This window comes from Moschus berezovskii, chromosome 12 (genome assembly GCF_049115385.1).
Source record: "Moschus berezovskii isolate FMDL1 chromosome 12, NW_MosBer_1.0, whole genome shotgun sequence".
In the NCBI taxonomy this organism is placed as follows: domain Eukaryota; kingdom Metazoa; phylum Chordata; class Mammalia; order Artiodactyla; family Moschidae; genus Moschus; species Moschus berezovskii.
The window spans coordinates 7,085,200-7,102,110 of record NC_142471.1 but is presented as its reverse complement, the minus strand read 5'-3'; the positions used below and the strand labels follow the sequence as shown (position 1 = coordinate 7,102,110).

General features: G+C 44.8%; 1 protein-coding gene and 1 pseudogene across 1 annotated transcript in view; one reads left to right on the top strand and one right to left on the bottom strand.

Annotated features, from left to right (window-relative positions):
• The window catches only part of SLC35F3 (solute carrier family 35 member F3), a 146,483-nt gene that overhangs the window by 59,938 nt on the left and 69,634 nt on the right, over positions 1–16,911 (bottom strand). The window lies entirely within an intron of this gene.
• The window catches only part of LOC148775922 (zinc finger protein 42 homolog), a 49,125-nt pseudogene continuing 47,268 nt past the window's right edge, over positions 15,055–16,911 (top strand).

Genomic DNA, 16,911 nt, shown 5'->3' with positions numbered 1-16,911 from the left:
TGGAGCCAAAGCGAAACAAATACCCAGTTGTGGATGTGACTGGTGATAGAAGCAAGGTCCGATGCTGTAAAGAGCAATATTGCATAGGAACCTGGAACGTTAGGTCCATGAATCAAGGCAAATTGGAAGTGGTCAAAAAGGAGATGACAAGAATGAACGTTGACATTCTAGGAATCAGTGAACTAAAATGGACTGGAATGGGTAAATTTTACTCAGATGACCGTTATATCTACTACTGTGGGCAGGAATCCCTTAGAAGAAATGGAGTAGTCATCATGGTCAACAAAAGAGTCCAAAATGCAGTACTTGGATGCAATCTTAAAAATGACAGAATGATTTCTGTTCGTTTCCAAGGCAAACCATTCAATAGTACAGTAATCCAAGTATATGCCCCAACCAGTATTGCTGAAGAAGCCTAAGTTGAACGGTTCTATGAAGACCTACAAGACCTTTTTAGACACAAGTTACTAAATAAAATAAATAACAAGGTCCTACCGTATAGCACAGGGAACTATATTCAATATCTTGTGATAAACCATAACGGAGAAAATATGAAAAGGAATATATACACACACACACACATGCATATATATACATTGTGTGTGTGCAGTCATGTCCGACTCTTTGTGACCCCATGGACTGTAGCCCGCCAGAATCCTTTGTTCATGGAATTTTCCAGGCAGGAATACTGGAGTGGGTAGCCATTTCCTTCTCCAGGGGATCTTCCTGACCCAGGGATTGAACCCATGTCTCTTGTATTTCCTGCACTGGCAGGAAGGTTCTTTGCCAGTTGAACCACTGGGGAAGCCATATATATATATATATAAATGAATATATATAAACATATATATATAAATGAATATATATAAACATATTTATATAAATGAATATATATTTAAATACACTCATATACAAATATATATGTAAACATATATATATATGAATATATAAACATATTTATATAAATGAATATATATTTAAATATACTCATATATATCTATAAAAATGATATATATAAATGAATATATATAAATATATTTTATAAATGAATATATATTTAAATATACTCATATACAAATATATATACATATATAAATGAATCACCTTGCTGTAAAGCCGAATGAACACATTATAAACCCACCATACTTCAATAAAAATGAAAAATAATATAAAAAGAAATCAGACTCCACTATCTTCACTATATTCACAGTCATCAAAAGTTATGTCCAGCCTTCTTGAAGCCTTCTAATTTTGCCCTCTAAAGCAACTTTAAAAATAGTAAAAGTGTAACCACCCTTGTCTATGGCAGCATCTCAACATATTTGAAAACACTGAAGAGATACCCTTCTTCTAGCCTCTTCAAGTGAAGCATTTTAAATTCTTCCTAAAGCTAGACTGTACAATATGGCTAAACCACAAGTTTTTTTTTAATATAAATTAATACAATGAAAGAAAACTAAAGATCCAGTATATTGGTCAAATTAGCCATATTCCAAGCAGGCAGTAGTTAGTAAATGGGTGCTGAGTGGGGGACTTGCAGGACAGGGCAGTCAGGGCATATCCTCCATGGCAGGGAGTTCTCCTGACAGAGCTGCTTGGGGACCTTCAAAGTGCGTATTCTAGATGCATCGCCATCCCTCTTCATGCAAAATTTCAAGGGGCAGTGAATAGGCCCCAGGCCACACAGAGACCCTGTTCCTCTAGTGCAGAATTCCCATCACTCTTCAAGACGCACTAGCATCTCTCCACGCCTGCTGTGACCCATCCCTGTGACTCACAGCGGAGGCCACAGGACCATGATGAACAGAATCAACATACCCTTCAAGATCTGGGACTTCTGTTGGGAATCGTATTTGTTGCTGCGTTTTTTTTAAGTCTTTTTCTCTGGCCGCACTGGGTCTCAGTTGCTGCATGTGGGATCTCTGATTCTCCCTGTGGCATGCAGGATCGTCAGTGGCGGTATGTGAACTCCTCTTTATTTGGGGTTTGTGGAATCCAGTTCTTAGACTCTGCTTCTTTACAGGCTCCCAAGTGATGTGCTGCAGGTGGACCACTTGTCATATTTTGAGACCCTCCCACTTCCTTAAAAGGACAAGCTCCCCCAAAGTGTTCCCATGAAAAGCATGAGGTTCCTAAAGACTTTCCAGAAACATGCCTGCCTGAAGCAGCTTTTCTCTTGCAAATGAAAGCATCATTTTGCCAGTTTCCTCTTTTTGCGTGGGTCACCCCAGAAGCTTAGTGGCTCTGTCATTACCTCCAGATTCCCTTGGGGAGGGATTCCTGGAACATGGGAGAGGGGAGCTGCGGCAGCTGCTGGGGCAGGGCAATGAAGAGAACTCTCTGCCACTTACCTGTCTGGGGAATGCAGCTGGCTGAGAGACCTCCTTACCCCAGTGGGAAGATGTACCCCAGTGGGAAGATGGGCTGGGTCCACTGGGGGAAGCAGCACGAGGCACCCTCAGTGAGGGGCTCTCCAGCTGGGGAAGCTGGTGGCCGTTGGGGTGGAGGGAACCGAAGCAGGGGAGAGCAGACTGGCTGGTGGCTGGAGGAGCGTGGGGCAGGAGTGGGGATGAACTAATTCCCACAGGAGCAAAGGAGTGTGCAGTGAAAGAACCCTGGTGGGAGTGTGGAGGCTGGGGGGCTCCCAGGAATGCTGAAATGACTTGGACTTCATTTCCCCATCATTAAAACAGGGAATGGGATTAGAGATGGGGTCTCTAAAGTAACATGCTATGAAAGGCTGACAAGGTCACACGGAGATCCGCAACCCCTCCTCTCCCCACAGCCTCTTGTCGGCACCGCCCCCCCTCACACATCAAAGCTCTAATAAAATGTGAGCTCCGTATATGCGACTGATGTGCGTGCCTGCTAAGTCACTTCAATCATGTTCGGCTCTCTGCAATCCGATGGGCCGTAGCCCACCAGGCTCCTCTGTTCATGGGATTCTCCAGGCAAGAATACTGCAGTGGGTTGCCATGCCCTCCCTCGGGGGGTCTTCCCAACCTGGGGATCAAACCTGTGTCTCTGCAGGGAATGACATCTCCTGCATTGGCAGGTAGGTTCTCTACCACTAGCGCCACCTGGGAAGCCCATACACTATTGATAGCATGTGTAAAATAGACAATTGATGAGGACATCTGCACAGTGCAGAGAACTCTACTTAATGCACTGTGGTGACCTGAATGGGAAGGAAATCCAAAAGGGACGGGTATATGCATACATATGGCCGATTCATTTTGCTGTGCAGAAGAAGCTAACACAACATTGTAAAGTATACCGCAATAAAAACGAAATAATAAGAAAGAGCCATCAGACATATCATTAAGTGAAAAAGGCAAGTCATCAAGTAATATGTATACCTTGATAATATACAAATATGAATACATTATATATTCATTTATTCATTTAACAATAGCAAAATTAGCACCTACTACATGGCAGGAATTACTCTAGTCAGTGGAGATAAAGTGGTGACCAGATAGACAAAGGCTCTCTAACAATCCAATTAATAATCAAAACAAAAGAAAAAACCTGAGCTCCTTCCCACAGCTGTCGAGGCAACGTTATTTCCCTCACTTCCATCCCTGGCTCCCCATCACATAGCATTGCTTTGGTCTGACTCACTTTTATGCTTCTCATCATACCAGAGTCTTTTAAAATGATTTTCTTCAGAGGGCCCGCATCATTTGCAACTGCGTGATTGTATATACTATATGCGCACACACGTATCTTTATAAATGTCATATATACTCGCACACACACCTGTGTGCATGTGTGCGCACCTGGACGTGAACGTGCGTGCATGTATGCATTCACCGCCTGCTGCCTGCCCAAGAACGCAACGCCCCATGGGAACAGGCACCGGGTCTTGCTGGCTATGTGATCACTAACGATCACTAAGGTTGGGACAGGTCTTGGTACAACTTCAATCCTCAATAATGTTTGCTGAAGAAACGAGTAAGTTATGTGTCAATAATATCTTAATAAAACCGGGGGCAGGGAGAACAAGGAAGTGGTTGGAATAATCAACGATCACAAGATAAAGCAGAAAAGAAACAAGGCAGGTGTTAAGAATCTCCTCCCACTTTGCAGATGTGGCAGCTGGATAAAAAGAGGACTGAGTGATTTGCTCAAGATACAGAAAAGCCAGTAAAGATCAGGGGAAAGAAAAGCCCCAAGCCAGGGACTTCTCTGGTGGTCCAGTGGCTAAGACGTCGCACTTCCAATGCAGGGGGCCAGGGATCCACCTCTGGTCAGAGAACTAGATACCCCACATCACAACTAATTTCTTTCCACGTGCTGCAAGTAAGATCCAGTGCAGCCACATAAATACATATTTAGTAAAAAAAAAAAAAAGAAAAGAAAGTCCCCAACCCAGGCTTGACTGTCTCTCCCTCCCTCTGCAGCCATGGCGAGTGGCGTTTGGACCAAGTTCTGGATCCAGGGGTGGTATAAGGCCACTGTGTGGGAATACATTGCTGCGCTGAACTGGGCTTTTTTTATAGCAAGGGATCACTTTCAAGTTTATGCTTAGCTACCGCCTCTTTCCTGAGAAGATACCGCCCCCAACATGCACAAGCACTGTAGTTATGCCCCCTTATATGACCCCTCCCAGCCATGGCATCCCGTCAGTTGGACTGAGGTTCCTCTCGTTGGACTGTGTATGACAATGGATTTTGTAAAGACCTCCCACCCTCCTCCAAGGTGATGTCAGAGGAGGCACGGTCCCAATCAGAATGCCTCTGGCCTTTCTCCTTCTCCTCCTAAGCAACTGAGAAATGGCTATTTTAAGTCCCTGGTGGAAAGATGCCCCGAAGCTGCCCTGGCTGTTCCACATGGGCCCCCTTGCACTCCCCACCTGCCTTCACCATGGTTGTTGGTGGTAAATGGCCAGATGTCGGCCTTTGTGGGCACCAAGTATTATTTATAACAAGTCCTGCACTGGAGTCCACTAACATCCAAGTCAAGATTTGTCCTCATTTTTCATTTTTATTCAAGCGTCATTCCTACCTACTATTCTGCATGATCCTTTTTTTTTGGTTCCTCCAGGCCTGCAGATCATTATAAAATAGAAACAGAGCCACAGAAAGTGACCTGTCTCGAGAAAGATTCTTCCAGGAGGAGAGCTGCCACTGATGTGGCCCAGGATTCTCTCCACGTGGTCTTGCACGCATGCCCACTGTGTTTCTAGTGATCTCGCATCTCAGGGTAGGGTTAGGGTTCTCCCAACTCAGGCCCTGGGCTAGGACTTAATGATGTATTTAAGCCAACAGGAAGGGGCCCTGCCCCCATGGAGGCACCCACTGAGTTTAGAGAGCACGTACGGTAGGCTGGGACGTCAGAGTCTGTGTGTAATGTCCCTCAGGCAAGGTGGACACAGATCCACAGAGATGCTGGGGGCTCCTGGAACCACCCCCAGGACCCCACCACCCACTGTCTCCTCTGCCCTGAGGCTCTGGTCTGAGCACGCAGATTCTGGGGATCGTGCCTCAGGGTAGATGAAAAAAGGCCTGGAGAGCTTAACGCCAGTCCAAGGCCACATCGTGCCAGAGAACCTTGAATACACGCTGTGTTTCTGAAATAGAAGAGACTTGGACCATCTGTATGTGGATTGTCACTGATTCTTGATGTATAAAAATATTCCACTCAGTGGCTGTGAAGAAGGAGTAAAAAGATGCTAAGGCAGGAACCGTGACCAGGTCTCCCAGTAGCCACCTTCCCCAGTGCTCCTTCCGGGAGGCAATTCCTATGTAAGCTTGGGTTCTGAGGCCTCTAAGGAGATTCTGACTCTTCATTTCACAGATGTGCGTCTTGGGCAGGTGAGTGATGAAACCCACCAGCGCCTCAGCCGCACATGGAAAATGAGGACAATCACGTCACTACTCCCCTAGCAGGGGCTCCAACTAGGTTTATAACATTCAGTAGAGGCACAGTGCTGGGAAGAGTATGTGGCACGCAGCAAATGCTGAATCGGTGTTGCTTATCACCCTCATCTTTAGTGTGTATATATCTCTATCTCTGGGACTTCCCTGGTGGCTCAGCAGTAAAGAATGTGCCTGCCAATGCAGAAGACACAGGAGATGTGGGTTTGATCCCTGGGTCAGGAAGATCCCTTGGAGAAGGAAATGGCAACCCACTCACTCCAGTATTCTTGCCTGGAAAAACCCATGGACAGAGGAGCCTGGCGGGATATAGTCCTTGGGGTCGCACTGAGCACACAGCATATATAAATGCATATGCTGTGCTGTGCTGTGCTTGGCTGTGCAGTTGTACCCGACTCTCTGGGACTCTGTGGACTGTAGCCCGCCAGGCTCCTCTGTCCTTGGGGACTCTTCAGGCAAGAATACTGGAGTGGGTTGCCATGCTCCAGGGGATCTTCCCAACCCAGGGATCCAACCCAGGTCTCCCACATTGCAGACGGATTCTTAACCATCTGTGCCACCAGGGAGGCCCATAAATGTACATACACACACTCAGACATATATGTACCGCATATATCAGTCCATCTAACTGTCTGTCCACCTTCCGTCTATCTACCACCTGCATCTATCTCTATATGTATCCATGTACCTAGGTAAGTGTACATGTATATACATTTAATGTTCACAGGCATTTTAAACACCCTCTGTCTCTACAATGTTGAAAAGAGCATCTGTGTCCCCTTAACTAGGAATGACATAAAATGAGAAGTGCAGGGAAATGCAATCGCAATCTTATGAAATAAGGGGAGGTGAAATGCAGAATTCTCGGTCTTCCATCTGCAGCAGGTGAACGTCGGTGAGGACAGCACAGATGACGACTCGAGGCACAGCCACTGGCCAGGGAGCGCCTCCTCCTCTGAGAACACTGTCTGCACCGCCACGCCTGCCTCTGCTGGGGCGGCTCTTCACCGCTGGCTGGGAGACGTGCAGAACAGGCGGCAGTGGCAGTCAGCAGCGGGCGCTGGGTCTCACGCCTCCGCCTGGGCGTGTTCGCACCCATGTCCCCTCTCCTGAAATGACCGCCTAGCTCCCTCACTTCAGCTGATTATGTGCTGTCTCTTGTGAGGTTTCTTGGGTTCTTTTTTAACATGTCATGTGTAGTTGTTCTAAATGAAACATAATTTCCCCAGAAATACCAGACCATGTCTTTTTTTGGTATCTACTCCCATTTTCCTGATTCCGCCACCCATGCCTTTATGTGTCGTAGCTCATATTAAGCCTCTGTTAAGATTTTTGCCTCTCTTAACGGAACCAAAATTCCAACAAGATATTTTTAATTTGAAAAAATATTCTCCTGAAAATAATCAGTATTTTACTGCCAACTAGTCCAAGTGTTGAGCTATTTCATAAGTTGCTTATTTCATCTCTACAGCAAGTCCCCTACATACCAATGAGGTTCATTCCAAGAGCACATTTGTAAGTCCAGCTTGTTCGTAAGTACCACAAAGTTAGCCTAGGTACCCAACTAACACAATCGGCTATATAGTAATTACTGAATTAGGTTTATAATACTTTTCATGCAAATAATACATAAAAAGCAAAACAAAAGAAAAACATTTTCAGTCTTTCAGTACAGTTCCTTGAAAAGTACAGTAGCACCAGCTACATCATTGCTGCTTTTATGCTCGCGTTCGGACACCCTGGGCTAGAAATAAAGATGCTTACTACTGCACTCTGCACAGTGCCATACCATAAAATGCACAACAGCACAACCGCTGGCAGAGGGAGCACGCATGTGACGAAGCACGCCAGACACAGGGATTGACCTCTGAGACTGGATATCCGAACAGACATTCGCGTCTGTGAAAATCTGCAACTTGAAGGTTTGTATGAAGGGGAATTAATATATGTGTATATATATATATATAATTTTTTTAAAGCAGACTTAAATGTATACAAATAAATTTTTCACCAAAATACTATGTCCTAGAGAATGGCCTGCTTGGTACACCAATGTTTCTAAGTAGTATGTGATGAGAAAGAAAGGTTCAAAAACAGTCCTACTGGTCAGTCTGCACTTTTCCTTGACTTGGAAACCCCCCAGAGCTGTTTCCTGGCACCCCTGGGCTTGGGGGAACTTCCCAGACTGCTATTTATTTTTCCCGTATCTCCAGCCACTCCAGATTTCACTTTATCAGTTTGCCATCCTTCACCAAGGTCCCACAGGGTCTTTCAAGTATCTCCCAGACCCAATCCTACCTGATTCCAGACTCTCACACTGATGTACAACCACCTATGCAAAGGGTAGAAAAAAATGTGTAAATATATATCGGAAGTCAGATGTTTGGCTTTGGGAGTGAGTCAAATAAAAATCAGTGCATTGGTCTCACTCTTGGGCATATGAAAACTCTAATTTGAAAAGAAACATGCACCCAGTGTTCACAGCAGCACAACTCACAATAGCCAAGACATGGAAGCAACCTAAAAGTCCATCGACAGATGAATGGATAAGGAAGATATGGCACATGTCTACAATGGAATATTACTCAGCCATAAAAAGAGTGAAACCAAGCCACCTGCAGCAACATGGACGGACCTAGAGAAAACCAGGCTTAGCGAAACGTCAGAGAAAGACAAATATACGGTATCACTTATATGTGGAATCTAAAAAACGATGCAAATGAACATATTTATGAACTACATCTATGAATAGATTCACAGACATAGAAGATAAACTTGCAGTTCCCAAAGGGGAAAGGGTGGGAGGGATAAATTAGGAATTTGGGATTAACAGATACACATTACTACATATAAAACAGATAACAACAGATACAGCAAAGGGAACTATATTCAATATCTTGTAATAACCTACAATGAAGAAGAACTTGAAAAACAACACTATATATTTACGTGTGTGTATACACACTCTCTCTCTAGATATAATAAATATATATACATATTACATATATATGTAAAACCAAACCACTTTCTACACACCTGAAACATCGCATATTAACTATAAAAGTGAAAGTGAAAGAGTCGCTCAGTCGTGTCTGACTCTGTGACCCCATGGACTGCAGTCCGCCAGGTTCTTCTGTCCATGGGATTCTCCAGGCAAGAATACTGGAGTGGGCTGCCATGCCCTCCTCCAGGGGATCTTCCCAACCCAGGGATTGAACCCATGTCTCCTGCACTGCAGGCAGATTCTTTACCATCTGGTAAAAGTATACCACCAGGGTATACTTCCGCTTAAAAAATTAATGTATTGAAGGAGGGACTTTCACCTACAGATAAAAAGACAGGACAACTAGAGAGCCAGTATCAGTGGGGTTACAGAGCACAGGAGGTATCAGATGGTAACATTATGTTCATGTGATTATATAATAGATGGAGTGGGCAGAGAAGACGCTGATGCAAGAGCAGGAGAAGCTCTGGTAAATGCTGACTCCAGTCACTTCACACCGTGTGGTCTAGGCTCAGACCCTTCCTATTAATGAATTCCAGGGGCTGCCACCATCCTATTGAAAAGGAGCAGGATCTTACAGTTCTGCCCATTCCCCCATGTTCTCTGCCTGCCTTTTGTCTGTGGGAAAACTTAGCCAAAGATAAGTTTAATCAGAGAAGTGAGAAAATGCAGAAACAAAGGAAAACAGTCAAGTAGAAGTGGAAGGTGCTCAGCTGTGTCCTACTCTTTGCGACCCCATGGACTATACAGTCCATGGGATTCTCCAGGCCAGAATACTGGAGTGGGGAGCCGTTCCCTTCTCCAGGGGATCTTCCCAACCCAGGGATCGAACCCAGGTCTCCTGCATTGCAGATGGATTCTTTACCAGCTGAGTCACCAGGGAAGCTTGAAAATAGTCAAAGAGACCAAATAATAACACTTTAGTCATTAAGCATAGTCAAGGAGATCAGTCCTGGGTGGTCATTGGAAGGACTGATGCTAAAGCTGAAACTCCAATACTTTGGCCACCTCATGCGACAAGTTGACTCACTGGAAAAGATTCTGATGCAGGGAAGGATTGGGGGCGGGAGGAGAAGGGGACGACAGAGAATGAGATGGCTGGATGGCATCACCGACTCAATGGACATGAGTTTGAGTGAACTCCGGGAGTTGGTGATGGACAGGGAGGCCTGGCATGCTGTGATTCATGGGGTCGCAAAGAGTCGGACACGACTGAGCAACTGAAATGAACTGAACTGAACTGAAGGTCCTCTAGTTCCTTTTCAAGGGCTATAGCAAATATTCTGAGCCATGTCGTGTGAACTGTTTTGCAGATGCTGAAATCCCCATCAGGTGAAGAAGTTAACTACATGATGACCAGACTGTAGACATGACATAAACTTCTACAGTTCGGAGAATAGTTCTCAAAAAAAAAAAAAAAAAAAATGAAACAAATCAACCCTGGAACTGAAGTTAACTGTACTTCAAACAATCAAGATGATGCTGGTCAGGTCACCGATGACCCATTCCAAGATGACTGTCAAGAGCCAAATACGCTGTCCCTACTTCCTCTCTGTAGCCCACTGATTGTTGGAGGGGGGCAGCCAGCCTTTGGACTGGAGTCTGTCCTCTCCCCATCCGTGGCTGCCAGCATCCAAAATAGAGCAAAGTTTCCTTTTCAGCAACCTTGCCTCTTCATTGGCTTTTTGAGCAGCAAGCAGCCAGACTCCACTTTCCATTACATTCTGAAGACTTAAAAATCCATCTGACATTTCTCATACCATGCTGATCCCCATGACTCACTAGGGGTGTCTCTGCTGTCCAAACTAGTAGAATGAGAAGCAGCCACCAGGCAAGGAAAACGACAGACAGGGGCAGGCAATCAGGTCCCACCAAGATAGCACATGGAACCAGGCAATGTTTCATTGGGAAAGCAAATCTACATGGCAATGGTCACCATGAAAAGGGAGGTGGGGGGAGGATAGGAAAACAGGTGGGATTTAAGAAAGATTTGACACTGCTTTTACACATCTTCAGAAAGAGCAATAAAGCTCTGATGAAGTCACAGGACACATACTCTCAGGGGGTGGAAGAGATCTTAAGAGCACCAAGTCTGACTTTACATCCATTTCCTGACTTCCTTCACAGCCCATCTGATGGTGATTAGATTGGCCAATGCTTGCATCCCACGCTCAGCCCACCTTACTGCTGTCTCAGGACAGATTCAAAGGCAAGGGAGGACCACAAATAAAGAGGCCACAGGTAGAACAGTGCTCCAGCAGCTAGGTATGCTAAAGTGAAAGTGTTAGTCACTCTGAAAGTGCTAGTTGCTCAGTTGTGTCTGACTCCTTCCGACTCCATGGACTGTAGCCCGCCAGGCTCTTCTGTCCATAGAATTCTCTAGGCAAAAATACTGGAGTGGGTTGTCATTCCCTTTTCCAGGGGATCTGCCCTACCCAGGCATGGAACCTGGGTCTCCTGCATTGCAGGCAGATCCTTAACAGTCTGGGCCACCAGGGAAGCCAAGGTATGGAAAGGAAATGTTAAAGATGTCCTTGATGTGCAACTTCTTAACCTTCCTGATCCTGTAGTCCATGGCTGACATGAGTTATTCTGCCTCTAGAACCCTTATGTCCTATTTCCTATCTTTTTTTAAAAAAAGTTTCATTGATAGAGATCCACTGCTCTTTTTTTTTTTTTAATTTTTATCTATTTTTGGCTGTGCTGAGTCTTTGATGCAACGCACAGGCTTCTTGTTGTGGTGGCTTCTCTTTTTGCAGAGCACAGGCTCCAGGACACGTAGGCTCAGTAGTTGTGGCACATGGGCTTGGTTGCCCTGTGGCATGTGGGATTTTAGTCCCCAGCCCAAGGATCGAACCCATGTCCCCTGCATTGGCAGGTGGATTCTGAACCACTGTTCCACCAGGGAAGTCCTCCATTGCTCATCCTACTTTTCATACTCTGGCAAGTATACACAGTTTCAGAATATTCCAATAAGATGACCAGCCCATGATCTTTAAATACAATGGGTTTCACCCTCTCTTTGCTTTGGTCCAAACACATTTATTAAGGAGAGCTCAATCCCCAAATTAATTGAAGGTCAAGGCATTATCATTATTCACTGGATGATGACATCAGATCAATTCACTGGTGATATTTTAGTCTTTCTCTGCAAGCAAAGTCTATTAATGCTATGATGGAGCTTGAGACTCAAATCTCTGCTGAATGAGATTTTTGCTTTAGTCAGATTTTATTTGAAAGAATACACTTTAAATTTTATAGCATTTTAATGGGTCTCAAAGGACCTTGCACACACCTGTAGAATAAAAAAAAAGGAAGTATGATTTCTATGTTGCAAAAGGAAGACGCTCTGAGTCAGAGAAGGTAATTATTACTTACTAATAATCCCAGGAATGAATCTATTCATCAACAAGACCAGACTCCAGATGTTTTCAGTTTCTGTACTGATTGTCTTCACAAGATTTCCACAACAAGTATTTTAAGAACTTTTTAAAAAAACTATCTGTAAAGAATAAAGAGTAACTCATCAACTGTTGGTGGTCTGTGAAAGTATTAGTCGCTCAGTTGTGTCAGACTCTTTGTGACCACTGCAGCCTGCCAGGCTCCTCTGTCGTGGAGTTCGCCAGACAAGAATACTGGAGTGGGCTGTCATTCCCTTCTCCAGGGGATCTTCCCTACCCAGGGATGGAATGTGGTCTCCTGCATTGCAGGCAGATTCCTCACCTATTCTTTCCCTGTCTGAGCCACCAGGGATGACATGTTGGTGGTCTGTACATGGTAGTAAACAGAAGTTGCCTTCTCAGCCCTGTGTCTGTCCAGGACTTCTGCCCAATAGGAGAGATAAGCTCAGATCAAAAATCTATCCCATTGGACTTCACTGGGGGTCCAGTGGTTGAGAGTCTGTCTGTCAATGCAGGAGACAATGCCTGGTCCGGGAAGATCCCATGTGTCGTGGAGCAACTAAGCTCATGAGCCCAAGCTCAAAGAGCTGTGCTCTGCAACAAGAGAAGCCTGCAGGCCCCAACTGGAGAAGGCTTGTGTACCATAACGAAGACCCAGCACAGGCAAGCCAAAAAAAAAAAAAGAAAATCTGTCTTCTGGAGGTGAGTACCAGAGTCACTCAATGGATTAAATTGACTCATATTTCTCCACATCTTTAAATTTACAGCTAGTCCCTTACTATTTTAGGAATTTTATGATTTGAACTTTATTAAATTTTAAAGTTCGCAATAAAATTCCAATGGTATAAAGAAACCAAAGAGTACACTAAGGCTATTGCTTCCAAATAAACTGTCCTGCTGTCTGAGCCTTGTTGCTGGACTGCCAAGGAAGCCTCCACCTCAGGGTGGCTTTCTGACTCAGTGGCAGAAGCATAAGGCCTGTGAGATGGTTTCTTGGATCGGTATGAGTTGAGGGGTGCCCCAAAATCTGCATGACCAAAAGGAACTGAAACAGGTCTATAGGTAAAAATAAAAGCATTCATTGGGAGGTCTTACACATTAATTGCACTTCCCTGGTGGCTCAGGCATGAAGAATCCGCCTACAATGCAGGAGGCACAGGAGATGTGGGTTCGATCCTTGGATGGGGAAGACCCCCTGGAGGAGGGCATAGCAACCCACTCCAGCATTCTTGCCTGGAGAATCCCATGGGGAGAGGAGCCTGGCGGGCTACAGTCCATAGGGTCACAACGAGTCAGGTACAACTGAAATGACTGAGCACACAAGCACATTAATTGGGATTTAAAATACCCAAACAACATCTGTTACTCAATTTGTCCTAGAGCATAAGTGAGGATGGGCATAGCGTTTTACACTGAAAGAAGTGAAGCTTGGGGATGCTGTGCTCTGCCGCTTACCAAATTGTGGCAGGAATGCCAAGGGCAGCATGGCAGCCCTGGAGAGATGCGTGGGGGTTGGGACAAATAAGGCTGGAGGGACTCAAGGCAGAGGGGTCTGCAGCAACACGGACAGGCCTCGAGACTGTCATACTGAGTGAAGAAAGGCTGATAAAGAAGATACAAAACAGGAACAGACTCCCAGACTTCGAGAACGCGCTTACGGCGGCCGGCAGGGAAGGATGGCGGGGAGAGGTACTGAGGGCGTTCGGGATCGACGAGTACACACAGCTATATTAAAGTGCAAAACCAACAAGGACCTGCTGTGTGGCACAGGGAACTCTGCTTGGTGTCATGTGGCAGCCTGGACGGGGGTTTGGGGGAGAATGGATACATGCGGATGTATGGCTGAGTCCTTTTGCTGTCCACCCAAAACAATGACAACACGTTAATCGCTACACTCCAATATAAAATAATAAGTTAGAAAAAGAGAGAATTCCGTGTAGTCAGCTTGGACCAGCACTGCACTTGACTACGGGGTCACTGAAGAACGTGCCACCTGGTGGATCTATTCCGTTCCACTCTGGTTTCCTCCCAGTTTGCGTGTGTAGGATCCTCTCCAGAGATCACGACTTGGAGTATCTCCTCTAAGAGAGCGCTAACCAGCTGTAGGCAGGGTAGGAGAACCGGACTACTCCTGTTCGCAGTTTTATACTGGGGAACAGTTCTGTCAAATGTGTGGGTGCTTAGTCACTTCAGTCGTGTCCGACTCTGCAACACTATGGACTGCAGCTTGCCAGGCTCCTCTGTCCATGGGATTCTCCAGACAAGAATACTGGAGTGGGTTGCCACGTCCTCCTCCAGGTGATCTTCCTGACCCAGGGATTGAACCTGTGTCTCTTACATCTCCTGCACTGACAAGCAGGTTCTTTACTAGTGTCACCTGGGAAGCCCCTTCTGGTATATAGCTCTATCCATTTTTTTTTTTTTTTTTACAGCTGGATTCTAGTTCTTTAAAGCATAAAATAATTTAACATTAGATGTGAAGAAGCAAACATTTATACCATATATCAAGGAAAACAAAAGGATGCTCAACAATCAGCTTAAGATTTAGAACATTTCCAGGTAAAGCAGGGTCTATTTCAACCCTCTGTCAGGAGCACGACTAGCGGTTTCTTCTTATGTCTTATCATTGAAAGGAAATGGAATAAGAGATATAGTGCATCACAGGAGCATGGGTGCCAGCTGAAGACAACTCAGGCAGAGAGCTCCTCCCTGGAAGTGATTTCTCTAATCTGGTGCAAACCTTATAAGAGGGAACTAGCAGGATGCCATGAACCAGAGAATGAAGAAAAGTGAAAAGACACTTGGCCAGAAAGGCCTGGGTAGAAGAGCCGTCAGTGGGGACAAAGTACCACCAGCCCAGCAGGAACCTCCGGATACAATGTGGACCTTGTGTGATGAGGGTGTGTTCTACGAGGCTAGTGTTCAGGTTGCTGAAGGGGGTTCCTTCTCTGACTCTTACATAGCATGCATAATGAGAAGTGAGTTTTCGGAAACTATCATGGAAGAAGACTCACTTCTCAAGTCCTTTGTCTGAAAGTAGGACTGGAACAACAGCTTTCTCAACACGTTCTTATGGCAAGCTCACTTCTTGAATGTTCCTTGGAATACATGAGAAAAAAAAAAAGGCAAAACAGGAACTTCCTCAACAGACTGTTGGACAGAATCCACTTCTTGAGTTTTCTGAGTACAAAACAGGTGAGAAGCTTCCTGCCGGAGGAATACCCAGCACTGACTTTCCAGATCCTAAACAGTTCACAGAACATACTAGAATGAAGTCAAGCACACGTAAAGAATATGATGCTCCAGAAAAATAACTGTCTTCACATTGGATACATAAGAGAGTTCAAGAATAGAGCATTCCTGAGAAAGCATCTTCAAACTCACAGTCCCTGAGATCATGGATGTGCAGAAAGTGGGGAAGCCTTCAAGGAGAGCACACTAAAAAGCCATTTTCTGGTTCATACTGAAGTGAAGCCATTTACATGTACTCTTGAAGGGTGCGGGAAAACGTTTTTCCCTGTCCAATTTATGTATACATGTACTGGGGAGAGGGTGTTTGCTATGACCAGTGCATTCTCTTTGCAAAACTCTACTAGCCTTTGCCCTGCTACATTCCGTGCTTCAAGGCCAAATTTGCCTGTTACTCCAGGTGTTTCTTGACTTACTACTTTTGCATTCCAGTTCCTTATAAAAAAAAGGACATCTTTTTTGGGTGTTAGTTCTAGAAGGTCTTATAGGTCTTCACAGAACCGTTCAACTTCAGCTTCTTCAGCGTTACTGGTTGGGGCATAGGCTTGGATTACTGTAATACTGAATGGTTTGCCTTGGAAACGAACAGAGATCATTCTGTTGTTTTTAAGATTGCATCTAAGTACTGCATTTCGGACTCTTTTGTTGACCATGATGGCTACTCCATTTCTTCTAAGGGATTCCCGCCCACAGTAGTAGATATGCCTGATGAACTATGGATGGAGGTTCATGACATTGTACAGGAGACAGGGACCAAGACCAACCCCATGGAAAAGAAATGCAAAAAAGCAAAATGGCTGTCTGGGGAGGCCTTACAAATAGCTGTGAAAAGAAGAGAAGCGAAAAGCAAAGGAGAAAAGGAATGATATAAGCATCTGAATGCAGAGTTCTGAAGAATAGCAAGGAGAGATAAGAAAGCCTTCCTCAGTGATCAGTGCAAAGAAACATAGGAAAACAACAGAATAGGAAAAACAAGAGATCTTTTCAAGAAAATTAGAGATATCAAGGGAACATTTCATGCAAAGATGGGCTCGATAAAGGACAGAAATGGTATGGACCTAACAGAAGCAGAAGATATTAAGAAGAGGTGGCAAGAATACACAGAAGAAATGTACAAAAAAGATCTTCACGACCCAGATAATCACGATGGTGTGATCACTCACCTAAAGCTAGACATCTTGGAATGTGAAGTCAAGTGGGCCTTAGAAAGCATCACTATGAACAAATCTAGTGGAGGTGATGGAATTCCAATTGAGCTATTTCAAATCCTGAAAGATGAGGTTGTGAAAGTACTGCACTCAACATGCCAGGAAATTTGGAAAACTCAGCAGTGGCCACAGGACTGGAAAAGGTCAGAAAACAAAGATCATGGCAT